Below are 22,083 nucleotides of genomic sequence, written 5' to 3' on the forward strand. Positions count from 1 at the left end.
TATATATAGAAAGTCATTCTCTCTCACACACACACACACACACACACACACACACACACACACACACACACTCGAGCCCTACATTATTCAGTATGAAGCTCTGTTATTGCAGCAAGAACACATTCGTGTCCTACAGTACAGGTGGAGGGATTGCAGCGCTAACCGTGTGCGGTACGTCATACATGTAACTTGTGTTCTGCCGGTGGCAGAAGCGACGTCTAGCTGGGCCTCAGAGAAGCAGCTCCACAGCTGATGCTCCTCATGCCGGACGTTTGACGTCAAGGAAGGACGGTGGACGTCACGGCACGTCGGCCGGGGGTCGGCAGGGCGGGTGTGGAGCTGCTGTTGCATTTAGGGACCGTTGTAGCAACCTCAGTTTGGATCAACGTCGCGGAGGTCTGGCAGGGACCCTCAGGCGCTGCTGTGGTTTGGGTTTACGTGTGCAGTCTTCATCTGTCTTGCTGGGTTTTGTCTTCATCAATGCATTTGCCTGTGTAATGAACCTCATTTAAACTTTTGCTAATGTTTCAGTTCATACACAGCCTGCTGAAGCAGGGAGCAAAAGCTTTGTCCCAACATAACTCTTCTTTCTATACGACAAGAATGCTTCTGTGTGTCTCCTCTTGATTTCCTCTCATTTTGTATCTGTGCCCTTTACTGTGGTGTACTGTTTGTTTTTGAAGTCACTGATTCAATTGCAGGAATGACAATGAGGTAAAAAACAGACCTGTTTTTCTCTTCCTCGCTGTGGTGGGCTGGGTTTTGTTCTTGACACACTAATTTAAATTCAGGTCTGACAGGAGCATTTTCACTGTTTTTAATTTTCCATTCTTTTCTTTCTCCACACTGTTCTCTCATAATGAGGGATTCCTGTTCTAAAGTAGCTTATGTAAATTCTCCCTCACAGCAGGACTCTCTGATACGTGTTTCTAAGTTTCCATTCAGCGGCGCCGCTCTTGCCTCTCTCACCGCCACCCACCTCAGTCACTCACACTCTCCTCTCTGAGTTTACCTCCACTGTTTCTCCTGCACCACCAAAGACTTTCCCTGTAAAGCAGCGGTCTTCAGTTCAAGCCTTTTGTTTGACGAGCTGCTGCTTATTTGTTGTCGTTAAGGATGCGTGCGAGATTTTGTCCTGCAGGTGGAAGTATTTCTTTTCGCACACGCGTATTTAAAGTTGCTGCAGAAACCTGAATCCCCCCGTGTTGCTGTGGCAAGACAAACTGAAGTCGCCAAATATTCCAGATGACCTCTGCCAAACTGTGTTTGCTGCATTTCACGCGCACGCCAACAGTCACACTGTATTGCTGTAACAGTGTTGACTGTGACTGTGACTGAAAGTCCACTTGTAGACGTCTTCAGGCCACAACTCTCATCAAACACTCCGAGTTTGGAAAAGATCCATCAAGGAGCTGGACGCCTCACCACCGTAACGGCGTTAAATGTAAGAGCAGCCTGAGAAGCAAACTAACTTGACTCAGGTACATTTTGAGGGTGTTTCTGATCCAGCAGGTGAATACCAATGACCAAGCTCACAGAACGCGTGTCCCCCCCTGCTGGCGCCACAACTAAGGGGCTCTCCTACGACCCCCCTCCGATATGTTTGGTTAAAATCAGCCTCTTATTTTTAGTATAATCTTGCCGACACACAAACACAACCACAACCTCCCTGGAACAGGGCACACACGGCGCTGGAATACGTCTCCTCCAACACATTTTCAATCCAACCGGAGATCCAGGAGGAGACGATCTTATGATGAAAAGGTCCACCGAGGTTTGTCTAATCACCATTTTCAATTTCATACAATGCTCTCAAGTTTCATTTCATTCCACTCAGGCTTTCCTTCCACAGTTTCAAGTTTTCCATTCTATTTCCTCCTGATAAGCATGCCTTTATAAAGACTTTAATATTGACCTGAGGGAAATACTTTCTGAGCCTTCTTTCCCCTTCAAGCCCAAAAGAGCTCAGACCTCTTGACTGTCAAGCTCTCCCTCTCTTACTCTCTCTGTGTCTCTCTCATGCAGCTCCAAGAGAGAGGGATTTTAGACAGACAGACTCAGATGGATAAGTGCGGATAATACTGTTGTTAAAGAGAGAGAGCAGGAGATGCAGACAGAAAGTAGGATGGGCGGGAGGGAGGCATATTGCGGGGAAGGAGATATTGGAATCAAAAGAAGGCATTCATGAAAGACTTAGTGGGGGAGAGGAATAGAGAGAGAGAGGCAGAAAAGTACCTTCTACAACGGTGTCGTTTCATGTTTCATTTGAGTCCCTCGCCTTAAAAATCAATGCTCCAATCCCTGCTGGACGAGCCGCTTTGAATGGACCCCCCCGCGTCCGTCTGATCTCCCCCGTGTCCCTGCTGGCTGATTTCACTCGACACATGGACAGTGTTATTAATTGTCTTCGTAGGGATTTTACATCGTGGCTTGGCAGTTTTGTTTGATTTATCAATTCGTTTATTTCTTTTAGAGCAGCACCGCTGATACCCCCCCCCCCCACACTTGACTGCAGCTCTGCGTCTCTGGCCTCTTTCCAAACCGCTCAATAAACAGGCTCTGAATCCTGCTGCTCGTCTCCGTAACAGAACACATCACCGCTGATGCTCTATTTTGCAGAAAGAGCCAGCCATGTATATTTCGCCTGAAGCTAACGGCTACTGACGGCTAACAACAGCAAAACTGTACATCTCCACACCGTCCAGTTTAAACCACACCTTTATCATCCATCCTTGCGCTCACACTCATTTGATACCATCAGAGTTGTTAGCCGTGTCGTTAGCTTCAAGCTAAATGAATGTGGCTGGCTTTTCTGCTTTCTGGAGTCACAGTGAAGCGAAGCAGCAGGGGTCCTTCTGAACTCCTATTTGTGAGTGTTTGAAAAGCCCAATATTGATTCAAAGTTGCTGTTACCAGCACCTGCTGGTGCAGTAAAAGAGGTTGTTACCTTCCACAGCTTTGCTATTATTTCCTCTTAATTCATTTTCACTCCACCGTCTTGTGTCTGCAATAAAAATAAAAATCACGAGTTCATGAGGCCTTTCAGGACTGCTGGTATTTTGAGTCGAAGGCAATTGCCGGCCCAATGGTGAAGTCCACCTCTGGGTTCTGCCGCTGTGTAGCTGCTGTGTAGCCATGTGATTCCCTGCAGACAGAGGACGAGGTGGAAGCCATTAGCAGTCTTGTCACTGGCTCTGCGTTTGTATTTGTGTACGCGTTGCTGAGAGTTGAAGGTCGGGGAAAGGAGAGAGAAACGGCATCGCACTTGTCAATCAGATCATGACAGAAAGAGAGTGAGGGATGAAGATGAGAGACGGAGAGGACATGATGTACTGATTACAGAGAAATGCAAGTGGAGAGGGACAGATGGAGAGAAACAGAGAAAGATGAGACAAGAATCAGTACCGACAGTGAATATCTGAACAGGCTGGAGCAGACTTTTAAAGAACGGCTTTTAAAGGATACAGACACGCCCAGGAACAACCCGGATTCCCTCCTCTGATCCGCGCGAGGCTGTGTTTTTACGACCTCCCTCGCTGCCATTTAATCAAGAAACATGTTTAAAGGCAGCCAAGTAACAAGTATCGAGCCGTTACGATCAGAAACCCCAGACGGACCCGTGGTGAATCTGGACAGAACCTGAGCCAGGGAGGTTGGACCCCATTAGTAATGAAACTTTACAGATTCCACTTCATAGGATACACGAGGCTTCTCGCCGTTCGCAAGCGGCAGTAAACACTGCTTTTAAATTACATCTCCCATAATCACAGTGCATAATTTATAAGAGCAAATAAATGCTTCATTTAAAAATGTTGCTTTAGATTTCATCTCCTGCTTTGCTGAGATTCTTCCATCTCACGCAAAAGATAATTCACAAAACTTGATGAGACACGAGGGTCCACAGAAGAGACAGAGGCAGAATTCATTTTTAATCCATCCTAAGCAGAAGTGGGACTGTGGAGAATCTCTCTCCTTGCTTATTTATGTTCCCTTGTGTTTCTGCTCTGCAGCCTCGGAGCCTGACGGCGGCACGATCATAGATGTACAGGTCATCAACGCGTCGTGTGCTGGCCCGATGGCGGCCATGACTCCTGGCCCCGCCAAAATACGAATGAATTACACGCCAATTCACTAAATGATTCAGCCTAACATCACGACACATTTGTGTTTGTTTTGCTGTCCACGTGTCACTTAACGCCATCGAGTGTCCCAAGACTTCAATGGTACTGTCGAGACATAGACGGTGACATCACACAGTGAGTCAGAGGAGGGATGAGTCACATGACGGGGAGCAAGTGATAATTCTTAGAAAAGACATGGATTATTTTGATCCAGGTTTGTGTTGTTCTCAGACTATGAATCTCAGATTTCAACTGTGTTCCCCGAGTTGAAAAGAGGTCAGCAGCCTGCGGGCCATGTTTTAAATCAGGCCCCCTTCTGCTGGAATAAAAGCCCGCTGAGATCAGACAGTCTGGCTCGGAGTCAAGTTCTTCACTTCCAAACTTGAACTCTCCACCATTTCATCCTCCTTGTCCTCACTTTTCTCCCAGGCTCACATATGGATGGTCCCCGTCCCGTGAGAACAATGTTTAGTCTACCTACAATTTTGTCATCTGTTTTGTTCAGTTATTTTCATAACTGGATGGATTTTATCCGTCCACCAGCTCCTGCGTGTGTCGCTACGCTGCTGCACAGGTCAAGGAGCCCCTGTGACATTGTCCTGTACAACATTTGGCAACAAAGATCAAATCAACCTGACTAAATAGATGCAGATGCAGATTATTGAGCCTTACTTGAGTTAAAGACACGTAGAGTCAAATATTGTACCTGCCTCCTGGCTGCCCCATCAGTCAAATGTCAGATTTAACTCAACATGCAGTTTTTTCTGCTACAAGTCTGAAATGATTCTTCATCCAACTGAAGTTAATATTTTCCTCCATTGATTTTCTGAGGGAGAGTGAAGAATGAGTTCTGTGCTCTAAAAGTCCCTCAGCCTCGTACAGACCTTGAATGAGGAATGTTGTGACTTGCTGCAATGCAGATTTGTCATTTCCTGCTCAACTGCGAGCTAAAATACGAACGTCTTCACACCGAAGACTGCGCCTGGATCAGCTGAGATTAATGAAGCTGTCAGAGTGACTGCTTGGCTGATTAGTGTCTGGAAACCTGCGCACCGAGTGTAAAACATCTCGAGGAGCTGCAGTTGCATCAATTTGTTCCTGCTACTGGAGTCTGCTGATGAATATTCGTCCATCAGAGGCAGAAAAATGAAGCTCAACATGATCAAGTGACCCGGAGGCATGCGGCGTTTATTTCTGTCAGCCTGTTAGTGCTCTGCAGGGCCTGCTGACGGATAGCTAGTGAGGTAGGCTCCAGACCAGAATACACCTGACCAGACCAGACTACACTAGACCAGACCAGAATAAACCAGACCAGACTAGACCAAACCAGACTACACCAGACCAGCTTACACCAGACCAGACCAGACTACACTAGACCAGACCAGAATAAACCAGACCAGACTAGATCAAACCAGACTACACCAGACCAGACTACACCAGACCAGACCAGACTACACCAGACCAGACCAGAATACACCAGACCAGACTACACCAGACCAGACCAGAATAAACCAGACCAGACTAGACCAGACCAGACTACACCAGACCAGACCAGACTACACCAGACCAGACTACACCAGACCAGACCAGACTACACCAGACCAGACCAGACTACACCAGACCAGACTACACCAGACCAGACCAGAATAAACCAGACCAGACTAGACCAGACCAGACTACACCAGACCAGACCAGACTACACCAGACCAGACTACACCAGACCAGACCAGACTACACCAGACCAGACTACACCAGACCAGACCAGAATACACCAGACCAGACTACACCAGAGCAGACTACACCAGAGCAGACCAGACCAGTCTGACAGCCTGCTACTCCTCTTCTACCTGGCTAGTGGCTGTTGCCTTTAAGGCCTGTGGCCTGAACAGAATCAGGGTCAGAGGTCACCAGAGGAGAAGGAGTGGGTCTTTGCAGAATGTAGGTGGGAAAAACTCTTGATGGAGGAAGAAAGAAAATCATTATTTGTTTTGCAGATCCCAGTTCTGGAATCAATGCCCTACGGCGTGCAGCTCCCAGAGGGATAAGGACGCGCTGAGGCAGTGGCGCAGGCCGCAGCAGCTTTGATTCGTCCGCTTTGCAACATCACATTTCCTGGTGCGCATCGCCTCCTCCCGTCATCTCTGAGCATCGAACTTCTTCTACCTCAACCTCCAAACTATCAGCTCCAATTCAGCTGCTGTTGATGCAGTGGCACGGTGGCGTAGGAGCTGTGCCAGCAACCGATGTGGATCTAGTGCCACAACAACGCACAAGTGTAAACGCAGGCCACAACACAGGTCACGCAGAAGGCCGGTCACATGCTCAGCTGATGGCGTAGACCCGACCTTCCACGACAGGTCGCCTCACATCGTGCGGCTGCTGCTGTGATGAGGCTTTGGCCACATTTAAAGTCAGATAATTCAGTGCTTTCTTGAGCGAGATGAGAGGGTTGATACCACTCTCACATCTCTATGGCAACCAGGCAGAAGAAAAAAAATATATATATATACAGGCTCTGGAATAATATTAAGTCTGAATCCAATTTATGAGTTTTTCCTTCTGGTTGCCTTCCAAGATAAAAAATAAATAAATAAATTCTAAACTTGGCTGCAGTTCATAAGCATGGAGGCCTGATGGGTGCCAACATGGTGCATGTTTCAAAAGTACATGAAGAAGAATGGACGCACGAGCATGGAAGCACAAATGTGCGTGAGGCTGAATCGACATGCAGAGTTACAGCAGCTGGATGAACTCGTCTTCGTCTAACAGCAGCAGGAAGTGCAGCTCAGTAATTCAGGATGTGGCTGTTCTCAGCCCAATGATGGATTCAACCACTCTGGGGACGGGGAGTGTGTGTGTGTGAGTGTGTGTGTGAGAGAGAGAGAGAGAGAGAGAGAGAGAGAGACTGTATCCAATGTGAAGATAAAGGATACGTTTCTAACTGAGCGAGTTTGTGTGTGCGTATGTGTGTGTGTGAGAGTAAGTGTGGCCCTGGGTTTGTTTATGTGGGAGTGTTTGGTCGGTGTGTGCTGGGAGACGCTGGGTGTGTGTGACAGGTGTCGGCGAGGTGATAGATGGCTGGTATTTCTGTGCTACGCACACAGCGGGAAGCAGCAGCAGCGACTGGCTGTGCTGAAATATTGTCCCTCTCTGGAAATATCAGCATCAACTAACGTGAGGATTCAAACAGAGACGCTTGTGGGTTGAAGCTGGGTGACAACAACCAGACGCCGTGAGAGGAGACGCAGCGAAGGCAGCAGAGACCTGACGGTGTGCGTTTCACATTAACAGCACAATGATTCAGTTTCAGCTGGAAAAACTCAGCTCAGTCTGCTGAGGACAGACCGCAAACACACCGGGCCTCGTTCGTAACGCTCTCGCACACGTTTTCATTCTCACACACACACACATTCTGAGCGTAGTCCCACAGACAGAGGCTGAGCCTGGTCAGAGCTCAACAGCACTGTACACCTACACCTGTGGCACCTGTCAATCAACTGGGTGTGTGATGACTTCAGTGTCACATGAGAGGCTCTAAGTTCTCGGTCCCACCACGGAAGTCATGTCAAACCACGGAATATAATTCTACACTAGGAATATATTTCTGCTGTGATGGTGGTTGTTAAAACTGTTCTGTAGTCACGACCAAATAAATCACCACATGTATCCTCCTCTGTCAGGGGGCGTGTCGCTGGGGCGAGCTCCCCTGGTGACAGCAGATATCAAGGTGCTCCTCACCCTCAGAAGCATTTCTACTGCCAGGGTGCTGGTGAATTGCCAGCTGTGAGTAATGCACTTGAGGACACCGTCATTATTCAGGGCCTCCGTTGGTGGACGAGTAAAGGAGGAAGAACAGAGTCTTGATGTTCCCAAAGATTCACACCCTGAATGTTCGTGTCGTTAAAAGAATCTCAGGTCGAAGCAAGGACGCGTGTCCAGAACCCTGAGAGGAAACGAGTGGATGACAACAAGGGAAGGGAAGGAAGCGGCACTGAACAGAGACTCAAGCTGAGGAGCAGTCAGAAGCTCCGCCCAGCAGTGGCGCCTTCATTCAGCTGGCGTCTGTCATTACAACAGATAGAGGAAAACAGGAAGCAAAGCAATAGGTGCCCCTCCATTAGCATCACACACACACACACACACACACACACACACACACACACACACACACACACACACACACACACACACACACACACACAGGTGTTTAGTGAGGAGTGGGAGGATTAATTAAGATGGAAATACAACAAGGATTTTTAAATCCATGAGTGGGTCTGTATCACTTTAATTAATGACATTCAACATGTGTATGTTTTTCATTAAAGTTGTGTTATTTAAAATGATCCTCTCTGTATTGTAGTGTGCGCGTGTGTGCGCATGTGTGTGTGTGAGAGTGTATGTGTGTGAGAGTGTGTGTGTGTGAGTGTGATGCTACTGGGAGAAAAAACTCGTGCTTCTTTTTTCCCTCTGTGTGTCTACAAGAGGCTTCAATCTTATCGTGTGGACCGTCGTCTCGTGTTCTCTGTCTGGTGTCCTCCTCTGTCTGGTGTCCTCCTCTGTCTTGTGTTCTCTGTCTTGTGGCCTCCTCTGTCTTGTGTTCTCTGTCTGGTGTCCTCCTCTGTCTTGTGTTCTCTGTCTTGTGGCCTCCTCTGTCTTGTGTTCTCTGTCTTGTGGCCTCCTCTGTCTTGTGTCATCGGTCTGGTGTCCTCCTCTGTCTGATGTCCTCCTCTGTCTGGTGTCCCCCTCTGTCTTGTGTCATCGGTCTGGTGTCCTCCTCTGTCTGGTGTCCTCCTCTGTCTTGTGGCCTCCTCTGTCTTGTGTTCTCTGTCTGGTGTCCTCCTCTGTCTGGTGTCCTCTGTCTGGCGTCCTCCTCCGTCTCGTGTCCTCCATCATGTGTTGACATGCAGCAAAGCAGGATGACGAAAAACAGGAGCAGACGGTTACAGGAGCTGATGAAACTCCTGGCTTTCATCTCACAGCTTTAACGCTGTTACATTACATCAAGAAAGGCCTGGTTGAGCGAACGGCTGCTCATGAAGGTCACCGACAGGAAGAAAGACGAGTGTGTTGGACTGGGGAGGTTTTACGCCGCATTTGTGGGATTACCAGCCACTACTGTAACTGGATCCAGCTCCCTGGTGACGACGGGCGACTCAGATGCAGAAGGGAGTTCACTCGCTTTGCAACACACACGTGGGGATGGAATGTGCATCCAGACGTGTGTGGCTTTGAGGAGGGTAATGGACGGTTACAACAAACTACTAGTTACAACTGAAAAAGTAATCTGAGTACCCCAAAGCTTCTCTTAGTGCATCAGAGTATCTCCTTGCTCTCTGTTACGTCTCGGGTGTTTAATTGCTCTGCTGCTGTTGATTCCATGTCTGCACCGTTTGTTTCATGGGCCGCAGTGAACTCAGTCCATCTGACATTGATTTATCACCCTGGCTGAAACTCCACTGTGCTGCTCTGTCTTTCAAATAATCCTCTCTCTCATCGCCATTAGTTAAGGCGGAGATACCATGTTGGGATATCCAAGCTCTCCTCCATCCATCAGAGTGCAATATTTTATACAGCTGACAAAGAGACAGAGATAACACACAGAGAATCCCATTCAAAGTGCACAGAGGAAGCAAGTACCTGAAGACGCACTCCCCTGGACTGACACATTCATCTTTTAGGAGCTGCTTGTTTTGGCAGCGAGCGCTGCAGCTCACCGACACCTCTCCTCAGCCCTGCAGCTTCTCTCAGTCTGAAGTGGACACAGTCTGTGAAGAGAGGTGTTTTCTCTGCACTCCCCACGGTGACTCCTGCAGTAGACGTAGTAAACAATGGACGACAAGTTCAAACAGAGGACACTTAGGAACACACAGGGTTTACACTGGAGAAGGTTCAGTCCTCAAGACCTCAGGAGGCTAACAGGGATGCCGGGTCATGCTAATCAGGGTTGCACAGTAATCTGTTACTTTTAGAAGTGATGGAGTGATGTAACGTGTTCCTTCGTGAAATGGGCTGAAGAGAAAATGTCCCCCTTGGAGGCTTTATGAGTCTTTGCACCATGAATCTGTTCTGATATTGAACATCTTTTCTGAGTTTTAATCCATTTTTTCACCACTGCACCTCTCCATGCACTGGTGTCACCGCCCTACTGTATCACAAGGTGCTGTCGACCAATCAGAGCTGTATATATATATATATATATATATATATATATATATATATATATACAGCTCTGATTGGTCGACACATGTGCATACGGACATATGGCAAAGTGCTGATTTTTCCACAAGAGGATCCCTTAAGTGTCTGTGCTGCGATGATTGCAGGGTTCTCATAAAGAACAAATATCTGCCTGCATCTGAGCTCGAAGCAGCACTCGAGTTAAGGAAGCATGGAGACTCCGCGTGGGGATTTCACTGCATGGAGAAAAACTAGCTGCCATCTTTTTAAGCTCAAACCAAGCAATGAATTCAGAATGGAAACATGGATGAAGACAAAGATGTCGAACAAATCTGTACAATAAGCAGAAAGATGTTGTTAGGTTTCATGTTGCCTTGGGCAAGTTCGGACCACCCACGTCTCACCGGTATTTGTAACGGCATCTTGTGCAGCGTCTTGTCTAACTGGCACGGCTGAGCAGTAATTTCATCACCGGGCCTGGAACGGAAATCCTGCTCAACTTCTTTATCTTCTAATTCCAAGCTGAGAATAACTCCTGCACTCAGACGAGGGAGAAAACTCAAGATGAACTCTCACGACGCAGCAGAGAACATTCCCAGCAGCAAGAACGACCCAATCCAATAGAAAGTAACTGAAAAGAGACAAGCTCTGGAGAAGGTGCTCGCCAGCCATGTTAGCTTGGATGCTAAAGAAGACAAACTTGTACCAGCAGTTCTGGTCTCAAAGTTTTCAACTTTCTACTGCATGACACACGGAACTGAGCTGTGGCGAACATCACACGTCTGATACCGACGCTTCGGTGATGAGTGTGAGTGAACCGACTGACCTTTACTTTGATGTCAGTGGCGTCACTCTGATCTCGGTGCTTGTGACAGCGTCGGGATGGAGGCCTCAAGAGAGCGAGGGGTTGCTAGGGAGGGAAGGCTGTCAGCTGATGTCTCATCTTTGAGGTTCGTCTGTATTTTGCTCAGAGTATCAGCGGCCTTGTGTTGCTGATGCTGGCCGAGCGACTCCAGTCACTTTAACGCCTCTAGTTTGGAGGACGTTGCAACATTCTCGTCTTGCCAATCAACGCCGTGCACTCACATCAACGCCGTGCACTCACATCCCAGTCGGGACAGAGAGGCTGTCAGTTCTCCCCTGAACCGTCTTCATCACTCAGCGCGAGTCACATGATCATAAGAACATGAGTACGTCGGCGAGCAAATTGAGATTCGCTGCTGGCTACTGATTTCAACCGTTAGCATGAGATTACTTCTAAAGCTAAAACTGAAGTATTCTACAAAAATCTTCAAAATACGAGTTTTTGATATTTATCTCTTCATCTCCATGTGGAGGTGGGCTCTTCTCTCTCATGCCTTCAACACCTCCTGGGATATCAGAAGCATGCGGCGGACCGCCAGCGAGGGCGGAGAAAATCAGTCACAGTAGAAAAAAGCCTCCCAGTCACAGAGTGAGTCTGGTAGGATTCTGGTCTGGTTTGCAGCAGGGAAATCACCGGTGGTCAGGTGGCCTTGTAGCTCAATAATTTGCTTGTTTGTTGCTTGTTTAAAATGTCAGATGAGTGAAGCACCGAAAGCTGGCTGTGATTTTCCAATTCATTACTCAGAGCTGCATCGCTAATGCCTTGATCGATGCACATCAGGGAGTGTGACCAGGTCCAGATCTCACCCCACACCTGGGATGACGATGGCAGCCATAATCTGAAATTGATCATAAACTATAGGCCCAATATTTCCATACACACACACACACACACACACACACACACACGCACGCACACGACAAAACACCAGGCAGCACAATAAGTGTATACGTGATAGAAGACCGCAAGTTTCAGGAAACACATGGAAATTTATTCCTTAAATAAAGGGATGAATAATGGACAAGCTGTACACACGCGCACGCACACACACACACACACAGAATTTTTTTTTTTGGTCACAAGCCAAACAAAGTATTGTCTGTATTCAAGCTAACAAATGACAAAATAATTTTGTCATTTGTAAAAGGCCAGAAAATGAAACTCATTCTCATCTTTACAAACACACACACACACACACACACACACACACACACACACACCAAAACCCCCAGCAGCACAAAAGATGTATCTGTAATAGAAAACAATGTATTTCAGAGAAGATATGAACTTTATTCCATCAATAGAAGAATGAATAGTGGACGAGCTGCTCTCTCTCTCTCTCTCACACACACATACAGAGGGATTGTTTTTAAAAAAAAGCCATGTCATGTCATTTTAATTTCGCCCCATCACCACCACCGCCACACACACAGGAGCGACCAACACTTTGGCATCATCCATTGAAAACTACCTTGGGAACCAATTTATCCTGACTGATGCTGACACCCGTGCGCCGGCTGCAGCACAGCACCTTTGGGTCGCCGCTCGTCTCTGGAGCCTCCATATGTCAAGAGGCAGAGGAGGCTTTCCTCTGTAAGCCAGCGCCATGCAGCAATTTGCTGGAGCAATGTGACACAAAATCCCATTTCCCACTCCACAGTGGTTAACAGGATGGAAGGCGCTCTCTCTTCCCTTCTCCCTCCTTCTCCTCTTCTACCTACCTTGCTCAAGCTCTCCTTTGCCAACCAATTTCCTTGGAATTGCTTTTAAGCCTGCCCCCCCCCCACTCAATTTCATCTTCTTTTCCTTTCTTTAATCTATCCTCTCGCTCTCTGTTTTGCATTCTTTCGTCAGCCTCTGTCTTGTTTTGTTTTCTCTTCCTCTTTCGGCCTTGCCTTTCAAACACGTTCTTATTCTGCAGCTAATCCTCTTCCCGGTGCTCAACCTTCACTGTTCTCACCCGCTCTCTCTCCGTCCTCGCCTTCTCCCCTTCTCTCACTGCAGCCACACAAAGGAAGCAACATCAAACAAAAGAGCCCCGATACAGGCAACTACATTAGAACCTCTAAAAAATAGGACAAGGCCTCATTCTTCTTTGTCCTCAATCAGACTGCAAATTTCAATTATCTGGCAGAGTTCACAGTCTGGTTCGTCATTTCAAGCTGCTCTGTCCTCTCCTGCTCCCTGTCATCCCCCACAATGCACCACGCTTCTCATTTCACTTTTCTCTTTCTGTTTACCACGCTTACTTAACCATACGTGGTGAGGAAAACTCCATCAACCACGACGCAACTCAGGCTACCGATGAACTGTGAGGTCTCCAGGCGACGTGGCTCAAAACCGGTCCAACAAGGCCTCAGAAACGAGTCAAACATTCGGACAAGTTGTTAAAAAGGTGAGCGAGATTCACGTGGAACATGAGAGACCTCTGACATCATCAAACTGAACGACCATGACTGCCTGCAGGCCGACTGACTGGTTCCCTCCATCTAACGCCAACGAGATCCTGAGACTGGATTTTGGAATCTGGACAAAGGGGACCCTGAGGTTTGAGGCACGATCATCTCCACTGCACCGCATGGAGGTTTCCATCAGGTTCATGAGTGTGGAATTTAACGTCTGAATTTAACGCTTCATGCTGAAGGACAAGAAGTTGAAGGGCCAGAAGCTCGGCCTTGTTTTCATCAGACATTATCTCAGGCTTTCAACCGACCTTGAGACGAGAGAACAGGCTTCACGGTGCTAAGCTAACGTGTTGTCCCTCCACTTGTCCTTTGTCCTTACAACCCACAATCGTATCAATGGCCTTATCAAGGAGAGGAGGAAACAACAGCAGGAAGTCAGCTACGCCCCCCCCCCACTTCTCTTTCGTACAGTTTTGTGATGGTGAAGTCAAACGCTCAGCAGGCGTAGAGGTGAACGTTAACAGCTGATGTGAGTCGTTGTCGTGGAGGGTTTGACAGGAAACATCATTTCAGTGGTTTTGGTGACACGCTGCATGATGCTGGAGGAGTCACTTGACGCACCGACAGGTCCGTATGGAGCTGGGATCATTTTAGACCGCTAGCACGTGTGTGTGTGTGTGTGTGTGTGTGTGTGTGTGTGTGTGTGTGTGTGTGTGTGAGGATCTCTCAGTAGAGTTGCCTGCATCTGAAAATGCTTTGCTCAGGCCTCTGCACACGCAGTCAATCTTTAAAATCCCTGGATACTGAGGTGAGGGCCCATGAAACCTATTAAATGTCAAATGCAATGAGACCTACATGAGAACGTGCCGGTAACAAAGCATCGGCATCACGGTGGACGCCAGCTCAGGAGTATCAGCCGCATTTCATCATTAATGTCCTCCAAATAAAAGGTGCCGTGTTCTTGATCTCTTTATGTTTTTAAAGTATAGAAATATAACGGAAGGCTTGAGATCTTGGGGTTTTTGATACGTTTTTCTAAGTCACGTGTAGAAATTTGAACACTGCTCCTTTTACTTATTTGACATCACTCCAAAGATCGACAGCGCCTCTGTTTATTGCTGCTAGTTAGCTTAGCACAATAAATAGCAAGGGAAGCCTTAGCTCGGTCTTCCATCACTGATCCAAAATGGCTTTTGCCCACATGAACATGATTAAGATCGTACAAAACATTAATTTTGAGACGGTGTAAATATAGAATCGGCCTCAATCAATCAGAATTTATAAATATAAAACTTTTGAAACTAAATATTTTGCAAGAAGTTTGCAGAACGCTCAGAGTGACTGACTGGCTGAGGACGGGGTGACAAGCTCTGATCAGAAAATTAACAGGCAGGAAGTCAAACAGGAAGAAACACAGCAGGGCAGCACATTTCAAAATAAAACAGGAATGAAAAGGAAGCACCGGTCAGGACGAGCCTGTGACAGGCGGAACGGCACAGCTCTCTCTCACACCGAGGCTTCAGTTCTAAGAAGCTTTGTTTTACTGCATTTATCCTGCTTGAATACTACTGAGCACTACTGAGTACTACAAAGCACGACTGAGTACCACTGAGTACTACAAGCCTGTTTATCATTCTGCTGCTCCCTCAACACAAACCAACAACCTGGACATTTCTGCAGTGCCGTGTCTGCATGCAACTCGCCTGGTGTGTTGTTCTGATAGCTGTGGATGCACACTCGCTTTTTATCTAACTGCTAGTGGCACTGTGAGTATGTGAGCGTGTGTGTGTGTGTGTGTGTGTGTGTGTGTGTGTGTGGGCACAGATATCTCAGACTACGTGGGTGGGTGTATTTATGTCTGCCTCGGTCTGAGTTGTGTGTGTGTGTGTGTGTGTGTGTGTGTGTGTGTGTACAAAGGCCTGTTGTGTGTAATTTTTCTACACTGTGTTAATTTATGAAGTCAGTGATGAATTGGCTCTATGTGCCAACTCCCTCACCTAGAGAACTGATAATTAAATCACTGAAATAACAGTGGCGTGCATGTAAACACGTGCGCACACACACGCACACGCACACACACACACACACAAGGTTAGAGAGATCTGAGAAAGGATAAACAAATAATGTTTGAAAGGAGACGAGATGCAAGGAGTGTTAGCAGGAGGATAATTCATGTTGAAGAGGCCGAGGAAGAGGAGATGGATGTGGAGAAAGCTGAGGAGCGGTGATGAACACGGTGCTGGAGTGAGAGAGAGGGGGAGTGAGAGGAAGCAGAGAAGAGCTGCAGATGAAGGGGGAGCGAGGGAGAGGGAGTGAGTGGGAGGATCATGGGAGACAGAGGCTTTAAAATGCCAGGAGACAGTGTGCGGTAAATAAAAAGCTCTTTATGACCGGCTGAGCGATTTAGTGGATAATCCCTTTACAAAGGTCAATGCTGGTTTGGAGCGTAACCAAAACAACAGAGAGAAGTCAAGACAACAAAAGAACAACAACGGACTCAAGCTGTAAATGGCATGACCGGCAAACAAATACCACAACAATGACAGCAGCCGAGCCGACGCGTCCGTGATGTATTCAGAAAGCAAGAGACTTCACATCGAAATGGAACGTTTGAAAATCTAAATTGGATCTTAAGAAGCCAAAAACCCAAACGAAAACTTCCGATGAGTGATGAAGACAGAGAGGGCACATCGAAGAGATGAACTCGAATGAAATAAACTGTCGCCACTCAGTCACATCTTGAATCACGTTCAAATATTCAGCTGATTCAAGGTGGTTTTCCTTTCTTTACATCCTCAGTGGTCCTGCCTAAACTTTGACATACACGAGTGCTAATATGCTAATACCACCTTTAATGAAACCAGCCAGTCTGAAAATTCCTCCAGGAGGGTTTTCAATAGCTGAGCATAGAAGGTGAATGTGAAGGGAAGAAGAAGAGGAACGATCAGAGGAAAGGCTATGAAGAATAGAAAGAAGAAGAAAACGTGGGTAGGAATGAGAGCGGATCTGTGACCACGATTTAATCAAAACTAAACGAGGGAGAATGAGTGGGCAGCAAGGGAGGAGACGGAGAGGGATTAAAGTGGAGAGAGACGTGGAGAAAGGGAGACGGAGGAGGGTTATTAAGAAGTCTCTGAAGGAATAAAATGAGGTATTATCATTTTAATGCATGACTCAATATTCCTGCCTGTGAAATATGTCGGAGTCATGTGACAAATTAAGGTAATAGCGATGGTTTAAATTCCAAAAGTCTCTGCTCGACGTGGGACCTCCATCACTCCTAAAGACTCCGACCCTGTGTTTGTGATGGTGGCGAGTCCTGCTCCCTCCTCCGCTCATCAAGCGGTCGCATCCCTGACAGAACCGCTCCACTGCAGCTGCTTCTGTTCTGGGCTGTGGAGCTTCTTGCATGACTTCCTGCTGATTGAGAGACTGATTCCTGGTCTTCTTGCCCAACACGCCGATTCTCTCCGTGTCTTTAATGAGCCTGAATTTAAAGAGACAACATAATTTCACCCTGTAGCATCTATGAGTGAGAGGCTCCACGCGCCACATGAACATTTCTGTGTGTGTGTGTGTGAGTGCGCACTTTAATCTCCCCTTTGCAGGTGCAGTGAATCTTTTTCTCTCTCTTCTGTGCTGCTGCTGCGTGTGTGTGTGTGTGTGTGTGCGATGGGCTGCAGGTGAGCTGGGCTGATCGACTGGGTGAGTGATTGACTGTGTGAGGGTGCAGGCTGTTCCAGGAAGCTGATTGGTTCCAGCCTCAGAGATTCTCTCAGCTCTCCGTTTTCACTCAGAATCTTTCTTTGTGAAATATATTCTATGGTGATGGGAACTGGTGTGTGTGTGTGTGTGTGTGTGTGTGTGTGTGTGTGTGTGTGTGTGTGTGTGTGTGTGTAAATGAAACATATTCGTCCCACTCTTGTTTGGAATGCCTTGATTTAATTTCCTCCATGTAGTCTTGGGACGTCCACTGGGACTCAAAGATGAATTGAAATAATTTTTTCGTGGTCAAAGGTCAGGAATGCACGACAACAGGACATCTCAGGAACGTGTTGAGGGAACGTCTTCAAATACACAATAATAATTCCCCATGGATCACAATAATTTAGGTGGTTAACATCGAGGGGACTGCCCACTCATGTGAATGTGATATTAGTTCATCCACTGGGATACGAGGATGAGCTGAAAAATTGCAGGGGTCAAAAGTCAAGGTGAAGGTCAGGGACGGCGCGTTCCCAGGAGGGATACAGTCACACCTTCTGGTGGATGTAAACCGTCTTGAAGCAGTGAGGCTTTGCCTGTTTAGGTCTCATGCAAGAACATCAGGACCCCCAATGCAGGTGAGGCAGATCCTCCCAGGTCCTGGAGCCCCAGTGGGCTGTAGGGGGGAGCACCCAGCTTCCTTCTTGAGAGCTCTCCAAATTTGTGTGAAGCATCTCCGTGCGCTTCTATTAAAAAAAATCTCCAACTTTTTGAGAAAAGCGCTGGTGTCATCACTGCTGCTCCATCTCAGGAAACCAAGCGTATATATATTACATTAACCTCACCGCTGAGCGGGCAGCTGGCAGCTCAGCTCAGCGTAGACAGGTGCATCCACGCTTTGCAGGGCTGATCATCTTCCTGAACTTTGCCCGCGGAGACGGTGCCAACCCTCTGGAGGAGGAGTTGAAATCGCCTCGGGCTAACAAGGTGAGGATCGTCACTGTACTATGATGTGTCATGCACCCACATGCACTTTGCACTGCAGCTGTCAGATTGAGGGGTGACAGTAGGGACATCATTATTAAGCGCATCCATACAAAGTAGGAGTGCAGCCACCCTCCTCCGGCTGGTGCTCCTGTTGACAAATTGTCAGGCTAATAGATGTGTGTGCCGGACAGGGATCGCTTCAAGGTGATCCTAGCAGGTTTTAGGTTTTCCAGGATCAGAAGTATTTGTGCAGCACATCTGGAGCTCGTGTGCCGTGCACATCTTTGGACCTTTGGGACAGAGAACCCTTCATCTCTGGCTGGCAGTTATCTGACAATTAGCAGTTAGCAAACTGAGGCTGTGTCATCTTGTTAAATTAGATCTGAAGCTGGATTAAAAATGCAAGAGACAGTAAAGTTATTAGAATTCATCTTGAGACGTGGATAAAGACATGCGGGCCGGAGGAAGGGTCAGGGGTCTTTGTCAGGGATCATTCACGGGACTTCCACGTGGCAGGTACATCCTCAAGAGGACCGTATGCACAAAAACTCCCATCCATCAAGTCATTGTTGTTGACAATGAACCAACGTCCAAGTCAGCGTGTGTGCTGCTTCACGTTGGCGCCTTCCTTCTCTCTCTGATTCTGCCGCAGCGCGTTTGTAGATTCCACTGAAGGAACTGTTTGCAAACTCAGTCTTGATCACAAACATGTCGCCATCTTTGAATCTGGACGTTGGGGATATTGTTATTAAGTCATGTCCACACGCAAATCCTTGCTTTGCGAACTGAGTCGTCATCATTATCACTGATGGTTGTGGAGCTGGACTCCCGCCACGCCCTCAATCCCCACCTCGGATCCACGCAACACCTGCGTCTCCCTGCGACTGCAAATTGAAACTCTGAGACATTTTTTTCAAAATGGCATTTCTGCAACAAAATGATGCACGCGTGCACTTTTTGATGACTCAAAGCAGCAACAGCACTCAGGTGGACTTTACAGAAAACTGCTGGGTTTTTCACGCTGGCGTCCGAGGGAAGAGGGAGGTTTCATTCCTGAACGATGACTCTCATGAAGGAAGAGGGAGGGCAATGAAAGGAGGTCTGGTCGTTCAGAGGATGTTTGCAGGGCAGTGTTTTACATTTTTGTTCAAGGAATGCAGACGAAGAGTTAAAGTTTTGACACGGTAGTCTAAGATTTCATTGTTAGCATGGAAGCGATGGCTCCAGTCAATCTTCAGTGGCTTTGGCAGTGGTTTTGGATTCATGACCTGTACGTCCACTTGTATCACTGCATTTAAGCGGGAAGTTTTTGAATGGAGAGCTGTGCTGTGGCCTGAGACATTTCAAACGTATCCTGTGTGTGGTCATGGTGATTTTCAGACAAATGGTGCACTGGCCACTTACTGCTCTTCAGGGCAGAAGCCTTCATTTCATAAATAAATTAAATAAAATGTGACAATGCATGAACCTCAGAGAGCCCAGTGACATTTACCATGAATGAGTCACTGTTGCTCTGGTTTGTCTCCACAGCAGACGTGCGAGCTCAGTGGTCTTAGAGGAATGCGAATATTGCCGTCAGTGCTGCTGTACTCTATCCTTTCATCGTTAACATCAGCACTAAGTCCGCGTTCCTCCTCCGTCACTCTCCATCAGTCCAGCTGTAGCTAACTCATTCAAGCTAAAGCTAAGCTAGCCCACCTTCGTGTCACACGTCAAAGTAACTTTCCTTTTGACGCCGGTGTTGGGAACAGAACGATCAGTTCACTTGAGGTTTATGAAGCGGAACAAAGACGAGCGGCGGCGGTACAGTCAGTCTGACGTTAGGTAGCCAGGCGGCCATCGGCTCAGCTACAGGCTCAACCCGCCCACTTGCCTCACACTCCTGAGTTGAAGCCGCAGTGAGCTTGGCAGCCAAATCAGGCTCCTTTGAAGGAAACATTTACAGATGCGATCTGTGTCGGCTCTGAATGAAATGTACCTCACCAAACACCAATAACTGCAGCCCTGAAAGAGCTGCTCCACCCAGCAACCTGCCTTTAGGGTGGGAAGCACTCCCCAGACCAGTGGAGTCAGAGGAGGCTGAACAGGTTGCTGCTCTTTGACTAAATAGCAATCCTGACAAGTTTTTACAACAGCAATCAAGTTATTAATGTTTCAAACTTCTTTTACAACATCATCCACTTGTCTGCTGCCAAGAAGTCAGAGCTTCAGTGCAGCTGAAGGTTGAAAAGCTTCCCTGGACTACTTTGAGATATGTTTCCTGAAAGGTAAAACACAGGGCAAAAATACGGTTACACACCGCAGCCATCATCTTATACCTGGGCCTCGCTCGGTCTGAAAACAGTGAGCCAGAGGTTGAACAACGTGTTTCCTCCTCATCATGCGCTCCAGCCTTCACTTTTGGGTGTTTGTGTTGCTGTCACATCACGGTTACCAGCAACAATGACAGGGGGAACACTGATAATGAAGTAATTAGAATGAAACATAGTCTTGAAGGTAAGAAATGAATATTAATCAGCTTGAATATTTGTCTTGTCATCCTGAAATGTGAGGAGCCCTCCTCCTCCTCCTCCTTATGCAAGTGTGTGTGTAGCTAGCGCGCGCGCACACACACACACACACACACACACACACACACACAGACAGACAGACAGACAGACAGACAGACAGACAGACAGACAGACAGACACACACACACACACACACACACACACACACACACAGCCCTTTATTTTACTGTGTGTCAGCACGTGTGTTTGACGTTGACATTGGTGGTATTTGATTTCGCCCAGCTTGAGGCCAACACACGGAAAAACATGAACGCAAACAGAAAACCTTCCTCAAACACAACGAAGCCGAGACGACAGAAAGGCAGCGAAGCCAAAGATGATGAATGAAGCAAATCTGCTGGCAATCAGAAACTTTTCAGGACCGTCAGTGAGAGCGGGCTGCTTTCCTTCTGTCTTCTAAACTCTGCAGAAACACTTGGGATCGGAACGCCACGTATTTGTCCACCATAGATGATGTTCACCAGACAGAAGCAGCCTGAGCAGAAGAAAGAAACAGATACCAACAGATGGTGGAGCGTCAGAGCCGCTGATGCCACCGTGTCCTTCCTGCTCCCACCGGTGCACCTTCATCCAAGTCAGTGGTGTCCCGTCGACTGTGGTGTGGAAGTGTGTTTTCCTACTTTCTATCATGTGTCGTAGTAATTTGAAGGTAAAAACACTCTCTGGGTGAAGTATTGCTCTAAGGTCAATTGGGAGAACCGTCTGAATCAGGAACTACCAGAACATTCAAGTCCTGAACACAGTGAACATTTGTTTCAATCCAAACGGCAGCTCAGGATGCCACCGTGCTCATCCTCCTCCTAGCGTCCCTGTCCACTCCTCCTCTGCAGAGACCTTAATGTATCCTGCCTGAGGATGAGCGGCGTGACCTGTGGGGTCTCCTCAGGCTCCGTCCCAGACCTGCTGGAGCCGTTAGTGCCTCGGGTCCTGGGAGGTCTGGGAGATCCCACCTCCCTGAGTGCCTTCCTAAGTCGCTGCAGCCAAAGCTTTTGTGTGAGCATCAATAATGTCGTTTGGAAACCTGCTGCACCGCCCAGGAAACAAGTCCAGATTCACGCCTGGAACAATCAGAATGATGTGGTGACGGATCGACAGTAAAGTACCCCAAAATACGCCCATCAAGGGGCGTTAATACTTCAACTTCCCTTCATCGTTGGAGTTTACTGCAAGACTTCAGCTTCATGCAGGAGTTAATAGAGAAGAGCCAGCAGTTTTTAGTAAAGAGAGAGGCTCCTCCCACACAAACACACCGA

At 47.5% G+C, this 22,083-nt stretch overlaps 1 long non-coding RNA gene across 3 annotated transcripts in view; it reads right to left on the bottom strand.

The window, feature by feature from the left end:
* The window catches only part of LOC147246916 (uncharacterized), a 148,873-nt gene that overhangs the window by 4,908 nt on the left and 121,882 nt on the right, over positions 1–22,083 (bottom strand). The window contains exon 3 of one of the 3 annotated variants that reach the window (XR_015109747.1): positions 9,759–9,928. The exons of 1 other annotated variant lie outside the window; for it this stretch is intronic. This is a non-coding gene — a long non-coding RNA (uncharacterized LOC147246916). Of the gene's footprint in view, positions 1–9,758; positions 9,929–15,834; positions 17,056–22,083 lie in introns of those variants that run through there. One more of the 3 variants, XR_015109748.1, reaches the window with a different exon arrangement.

This window comes from Aulostomus chinensis, chromosome 17 (assembly GCF_037954235.1).
Source record: "Aulostomus chinensis isolate RoL2024-O1b breed Wild chromosome 17, RoL_Achi_v1.0, whole genome shotgun sequence".
Classification (NCBI taxonomy): Eukaryota; Metazoa; Chordata; class Actinopteri; order Syngnathiformes; family Aulostomidae; genus Aulostomus; species Aulostomus chinensis.